The 7,922-nt window shown below is 36.2% G+C and overlaps 1 long non-coding RNA gene across 1 annotated transcript; it reads right to left on the reverse strand.

Annotated features, from left to right (window-relative positions):
* Positions 1 to 1,513: 1,513 nt before the first annotated feature.
* Positions 1,514 to 7,174, reverse strand: LOC128076181 (uncharacterized). Its single transcript, XR_008204278.1, has 3 exons — positions 7,064 to 7,174; positions 6,326 to 6,395; positions 1,514 to 1,556 (listed from the first exon to the last, which is right to left on the reverse strand). It is a non-coding gene; the product is annotated as an uncharacterized LOC128076181 (long non-coding RNA).
* Positions 7,175 to 7,922: the final 748 nt, after the last annotated feature.

Genomic DNA, 7,922 nt, shown 5'->3' on the forward strand with positions numbered 1-7,922 from the left:
TTATTTATACTTCAATACTGAGATGATATTTAGCTGTCTGCTATATATAATTAATTTGAAACTGAATAAAAATGTTGAGAAACTGAGCATACAGCTGCCCAGCTACATAATTAAGAGTTTCTTTACTCTTTTTATGAAAGACTAAAACACTTTTCAGAATGCTGCTTTAAGATGAACACATAGCATAACTCAACTAACATCAGCTCTTGATCTCAACCAGTGCAAAGTTGAACTGCTTTTACACTCTTAAACCACATTTGCATCAACCTTTTCCTTTTCCTGTCTCTCTTCCTTTCGTAGGTTCCTATTATTGTACTGAGATAAGAGACCCTCATTTATCTCCTGTCACTTTACCTGGATCATTTGCAGATTATTCTTTTAGCCTAATTGGCCTTTTCTCTTTCTAACCATAATGGGCAGAAAGTAATAGCAGAGTAACTCAAGAGCAGGCTAACCCATCAGCCTTCACAGTTATACACGGCTGGTTTAAGAGACATACAGGTAGACTCCCATGGAATCAGACTGATAAAAATATACTGCAGTGACTGATTTTTATTTTTTTTTTAATTGAAGATATAGTGCACCATATATTTTTATTAGACAATTTTAATAATTTTAACAATTTTAATTAAAAGTTATCAGTAACGAAATGTCACTGAGTCTTGAATAAAAGCTGTAGAGATGAAGATTATCTGGCAGATGTTAGAACAAATAGAACTGATAAAAAATAATGGTAAAGATATTCTTCTCTCACCCAATGACCTTTTTAATTTCTTACTCTGCAGAAATGAAATGGCATCCATTTTCCTTTGAAGAGGAGATAAAATAAAATTAAATGCTGATGCAAAAAAAAAATCTTGGAGTAATCGCAGATTGATAACTTACATTTGTTTTCCAAGATCTCTGATAAAGAAATTCATAGTAAGTACACGTAACAAACCACCTGAAGGTAACCTACAAGATGATAGTTTACTTCTAAATATAGTTTCCTGTCAATAGTTAATATTTAACAAATCTTATTCTATTGACCTACAGCATTTGATCATTGCTTTCAAAGAAAAATTGATCCAGTATCAACAGCACCACTTACAAATAATGACTTGTTAACAGATATAGAAAATTAAAACTGAGGACGGACATATTAATCCACATAGCTTCTCAGTGCACTGGCCTTTTGTTAATCTTGGATTTTACAGAACTTACAGCCACTGTAAGGCAAGTAATATACTCTGACAACACCTTGAGAATAGGCATTTCCAACAGGATGTTTTCAAGACAGAAATCTAACATACATGAAAATACCACTGTTCATCAGCACATGGCACGGGAATGCAAAGCTTGGATTTTTCCTTAATATTTAGACAGGAGGCAAAACACAATTTTTCATCTTTAGAATAATGTTTGCGATATGGATGCAAAGCAGAGCTAGTCTACACACCTAAAAATTATGTTACCTTTTAGAATAAATAAAGAAAAGAGTAGAAAACAAGCTACTTTGCAGCGGATTACTTACATTGCTTTACAGGCTTGTGGTCTGTGATACACACATTCATGAACTGAAAAAATAAAATCTACCATTAATATATAATCAGTAAATTTCAGAGTATCTTACAAAGGAAACAGCTACTTTAATTTCCAGATTGTGAGTACGGAACAGAGACTCACAAATGCAAAGCAACTTGCCCAGCATCCAACAAATGATGTATGATTATGAGACAGTGGAAGTAGCCAATAGTTCCTGGGGTATCTCAAGTACCCTGAGCCAAACTACCATAACAAATAAGCCTAATTTTAATTCAGCATGATTACAATGCAGAAGATCCAGTTGATTTTTCCTCCAAATTTCAAGATTTTTTCTTTCCCTCTATGGTTCCAAGATTGTTTACTTACAGATGTGAATTAGCATTAATACAGCAATTGCAGTTCTCATAAATCATTAGAATTTACAGCTGCAGATCAAAATTAGTTGAAACATATGCATGTTCATGTGAGGACAAAAAGAAACACCCTAAATGCACTAACTGTATCTGGAAAAGTAACTAACTATAGTAACTGATCTAATGTAAAAAGGAAGCAAGAATATTCATATATAAATGGAGTGCATAGAACAGATCAAGCAGCAGTGGCAATATGCTGAGGAGCCAGGAATGCGCACGAGTACTGAACTGCGCTTGCCACTCCAGAAAAGTGGAAGGTGTGGGAGGAATGTTCTTTGGTGGTGGGATAATAGACCGGTTTGGAACCTATTATTTGATCCTTCCTGTCACAGTGAAGACTGGTGCTTTGTGAAAGCATCCTGTCTGCCTCATAGTCCATGCCCTCTTCTTGAGAAAACAAGCTAGAAGATTAACTGTCTCTGAACTTACTGTTTGTTATTCATTAATAATTGCAAACATTATTTTGGGCCTAACAGTAGAAAGATGAGGTAAAACAGAAAGAGAAGCAAAACCAGAATGATTTAGTTTTGTTAAATATGCCAGAGAGTTTATATAATAATATAAAGTAAATATGCATGTTGAAGTCACTTTTCAGTGCTATAAATTGTCGTATATTCCCCAGAGATACTATGCAACTGGAAATAGGAAGCAGAAAATCTTTATGACTGTGAATGTCAGAGCTAGAGGCACTGCCCAATTAAGAATGGAAGTAAATCTCTCCATCACATAGTCTAGCTATTAAGATGCAGTTCACACTGTGGATGTGTCTGAGAAGTTTGCAGTCTGTGAAAGCAAAGGTGAAGGTCAAGGAGTAAGCCACAAAACCCTTGGCTATCTACAGAGTTTGCAATCAAGATGTGTGGAGTTGATACGTTCTCATACTATTCCCAGAAACGATGCTTTTTACTTCCCATAAGTGTGGTCACTGCATTGCTGATCATCAGAGCTTTGTAGTACAGTGTCGTGAGGTGATTTATAAAACCCAAGTTTTCGAGGCAGTTCATCAGGGAATTGAAGCAGCTAAGATGTTGATAATCACTAGACTAGAAGCAGATCTGACAGGCAAAATACAAGCCTTCCTCAAGAAACTTTTTGCTCAGAGTTATCTGCTATAAACATCTTCAGCTCATCTGTAGTCAAGTGCAGCACTGGCGTATCTTGTCTAGATTTCATATTCCCTTGCTAAGCCACCTTCCTATCACACTCTTTCATCTTTCAGGCACTCCTGGGCTAGAAAGGATTCTTGCCTTCCCAATAAATATCAACAGTATTTTTCAGTTAAAGTTAGTCAAAATGTGATTTGTACAGATGTTTAGCATTTAGTTCCTTTTCTGCCAGAAGTATTCCCTTACAGCATATTGTTTTGGCATAGACATCTTCACCCCTCCCCATTAAATACTAAAAGCAATTGTTTGAACACTATTATTGTGGGTTTTTTCTTGTTGTTGTTGGTTTTTTTTTGTGGTTTTTTTTTTTTCGTTTTTAATTTAAGTAAAGCTTTGATCTTGAAGAAGTGAGTAACTTAGACGACTCAAAAAATACATTCATATTACAAAAACCACGCTAATTTCAGCCAGGACAGAAATAATATAACCTTTAGCAGAAAAGGGAAAAGCAGAGTTTAGAGAAGTTGTGTGTCCACTCCATTGTCAGTCACATTTACCTGACTACAACCACACAGACAACAATAAATAAATAAGTGCACAAATGAATAAATAAAAGAAACCAGCTTTATGCCTAAAGTCAGAAGGAAGGCTGACCATGGCTAGCCACAGAAGCACAGCAGCTGCTGTCCAAGTGGCAGCAAGATTTCAGTCCTCAGTAGGGGAGCACAGCCTTGCAGCCCACAAACAACCCCACTGGATCAAACCTCGCAGTATTTGGTATTGCTCCAACCACCTTAATTTTAAGAACTCAGCCTTATGTGCACTCAAAATGCAAGACAGTATTCACATACAAACTCCAGGACCAAGTCCCCTGGTTACCACTCAGAGCCTCTTTTTGCTAATAATTCCATTGATTTCAGCAAGCCCAGGGCTAAGTAAAAATAAACAAACAAACAAAAAGATTTCTGTGTAGAGAGTCCAGTCTTATATACCAATTGAGAACTTCAGTAACAGCAAAAACATTTATGTTGTGGACCTCTCACACAAATGGAAAGCCAGCCTCCACTGACAGTTATCATCTCTTTTTTGGTTTCTAATACAGGTTTTAAATTGTGCAACTCATACTGCTTTGGTTCTGGTCCGCTTTTCTGTTTCACAGTCTCCATCTTCTACCTCCTTATTCACATAACAGTGAGCTAGAGGTGGGTGTGTGGATTGGTAACAATTCCATATGCTACTGCTTCTACACTACTTCACTTACCAGTACCAATGGTACTTTTTAGAGCATTTAATCAGGTGCAGCCTGACCAGCTGAATAAAAATAATGTTTCAACGCAGTTCATTTGCCTTTATAGCACTGACAGAAACAGCTTTGAACTGGTAGGCTGAAGGGCAAATGCACTTCAATAGCTTTGTTTGAATGAGAATTTCAGTTACAGTTTCTTTCCTCCTGTGGTACTACCTATTTTCCTGTAGAGTAAACATGAGATTTTGGGGACTACCTCCAGTGAAAAAGATAGTAAATACTGTGTTTCACTATGTTTCCACTCTTTTGCTCAAGCATGCTGCAATGTAGAGTACAGACTGTTTGAATATTTGATAATTGTTTCCAGCACATTCTCACCAGACTCAATGTGTTATCACTTGAAAATGGCAAAGATTCTGGTTGGTTGTAAAGTTTACAGCCAGAATGGGGAGGAATACTAATGAGGCAACACAAGTTCACGCTTGTCTAAGTAGTTGAAAATATTTGAAAAATGATCTATGTGGCTAAATATAAGGCAAAGAGGCAGTGTGGTTTTTGAAGAGAGAAATCATGTTTTTTTAAACGTAAGAGTGCTTTTCAAAAAGCTAGTTTCACTGTAAATAAAGTTCATACACATGTCTGGGTTCTTAAAAAAATGCTTTCTACTTAAGAATTAAGTTCATTTTACCATTAGGTGAAATAGAAGCTTCCCTTGCATACCAATAACCTCATAGACAGCAGAACAAACATTATGGGAATTAACGGGGATTAAAAATTGAATGAGAAATTCAGTGATATTCCACAGAAATTCATGCTGGAGTCCCTGTTCTTTGCTATATTCATAAACGGCTTCAAAAGAATGGAGAACAAAGTGACAAAATTGGCTGAAAGCAGAAAAGAGCTGAGGCTTCTTCAACATGGATAAGAAGAGAGTCAAGTTTATAATTCAGTATACCCTGTAGCACAAGACCCATATGGTATGCAATGAAAGTTTGTGGCAGAAGCTGTAAAATAAAGAGCACAGATGTAAATCCAACTTTTCCAGTGCTACTCAGAAACAATGAAATACATTCCAAAAGGACAAGTAAGATGTTAATGTGTAAAATATTAAGAACTTCAGAAAATGTATAAGAATTCTCAAGGGCTATTAAAAAGTAAGTCTAGATATAGTATTCTACTTAAGAAGTCCTTAACACTTCAGATGAAAACAGGAAAGGCTATAGAGAAATACCAACATGCTTGCTCTGCTTTTACTCTCTTTCTTCAAGTGTTTTCTCCTGCCTGTTTTCTTTGCTGATTTCTCCAGGGTCAGCTGGACCCTTGGTCTGATCTATTGCAGACATTCTTGTGCTCTTGGAGCTCTGTGTTTTGCATGCAGTCACACAGTTTCACCTAGGAATAGGCAGACACTGAACAATGCAGTTTTCCATTTTCCCTCGCAACCACTCCACTAAAAATGTGAGCCTAAAGCTACTCATCTTCTGTTGTGCACAGAATGAAAATAAGACAAGAGAGAAGTAAGGAAGAGACTAATGATAGTCAAGGGACACTGTGTAAGTCAGTCTGTACAAAGGGTATAGAAAAGCAAACAGTATGAAGTAAATATAAAAATAAAGCACCAAGTCCCATTAAAAATACCACTCCCACTCTCCCACAAAACCCTTATCTATTTTCTGAAATTAAAACTATTACTAAATAAAGAATTTTAAAAGAAACTTAGATGCAATTTAAATTTTCTGGACTTCATTCAAAATATAAATATATGAAGAGTAGCACCTGGAGATAACCAGCATGCTTGTGCTGTGCAAGGCCCTGTAAGTGTGATGGAAATAAACTGACTTTTACAACTTTTCCAGGAAAGCTGGAAAATTAATGGAGACCACTTTAGCTCTAAGATAGTTTCTCCCAAATGCCAGAGTAAATTAACTTCCATAAAAGACCCACATTGCTATTGTTAGCTTACTTCCAGAACTCAGGCTTCCTCATTTAAATCTAGCTTGCATATCTAGACCACAGTGCAATTTCTGTAGACATACCTTTCAAATATAGGACTTCTTTCCTCACTATACAACACCATTAAGACCCTCCAGGATGCATTTTACCAGCCTGTTAATACAAACACCAGCAGCCTCAGATATCATACAACACCTTGAGGTATATGTTAATTGATCAATAAAACACACCTGTAGCATATTAATGTTATAATAAAACACTCTACATATTCAGTAAATTTTGTGTTATCAGTTCTCCATCAATTATTTATTAAGAACTATCATAATAAATAATCTGCTGAGCAAGGAGCAATAACGAGGAGGAAGAAACATTTTATCACCTTCTCTACAGTTCCAGCCTCTGTAGCATGCTGCATATTTATAAGTGCTTGAAGAGAAGTAAGATAGAACTCTTCAGCTTTAAATCTTCATATTCTATTCACAAAGAGATTGCTTTGTTGAAAATAACAAAAGAACAGGTTTTCTTATATGTATTTTCTTGCATCAGGTTCTCCTAATCCTAATATTAGTAATTCCCTTTTCTATAGGATCGGTAGTTTCATCTGCTGTGAGTGCTCGTTAGCTGACTCAGTATTAGCTAACAGAAATACTTCCACTAAAAAGAAACTGTAAGCCTCTTTGAGACTAAAATGGATTTTTAAATTTCAGTAGAGAAATGCAATATCTCCAAATAAAATTAGCATATAACTAAAATGAGGATGTTCTATCAGCATAAAAAAAAATAAAATATGAGCTTCATTGATCTTGTAATGCTGGACCTACCGGAGGCTGATTCCTTTTCCATTTGCTTAGACAGTAAAAGTCATGCAGCTTCTAAAGCGTGTACTGAATGAGCGATCACTGAAAAACTCAGCAGTAAAATGCTGAAATGCTTAAATGTTAAATACAAGACTGTAATTAAAGGGAGAACTTTGGACGCAATGTTCTCAACTAGTGTAAGCTGCCCTAAAATCAACAATTACACTGATTTAACTTCAACTTCCCAAAATCCACTAGCAAAGAATTCGTTAAAAAAAAAAAAAAAGAAAAAAAAAAAAGACTAAAAACAAAAACAACAACAACAAAAAAATCACAGGATGATTACATTTGTGACATCCGTCATATACTCGCTTTGTTTGCAAGAACAGAAAGATGTCAGATTCTTCTTTAGAGTTTGTCACAGTGAAGATGCTGGGTGAGAAAACCGGGGAGATAAAGCAGATGAAGATAAAGCATTATAGCTACTTCTTTGAACTGAGGAAGAACTGAATAGCCAGCATAGACTCTTCTAGTACATAGGACTGACAACTTTTAAGTGTTCAAGATAGCTGTCAGTCGTTTATCACAGAAGAGAAACAATGCAATAATCCTAACTAAATGACCATAGAATTGTAGAATCCTTTGAGTTGGAAGGGACCTGACGGCCATCTAGTCCAACTCTCCTGCAATGAATGGGGACACCACAGCTAGTTCAGATTGCCCAGGGTCTGATCCAGCCTTCTTGAAAGTCTCCAAGGATGGGGCATCAACCACATCTCAGAGTTAGCCTGTGCCAGTGCCTCACCACCGTCACTGTAAAACATTTTTTCCTTATATCCAACCTAAATTTACCCTCTTTGAGCTTGAAGCCATTTTCCCTTCT

The sequence above is a fragment of the Tympanuchus pallidicinctus genome, unplaced genomic scaffold, assembly GCF_026119805.1.
Source record: "Tympanuchus pallidicinctus isolate F22 unplaced genomic scaffold, pur_lepc_1.0 scaffold13, whole genome shotgun sequence".
Classification (NCBI taxonomy): Eukaryota; Metazoa; Chordata; class Aves; order Galliformes; family Phasianidae; genus Tympanuchus; species Tympanuchus pallidicinctus.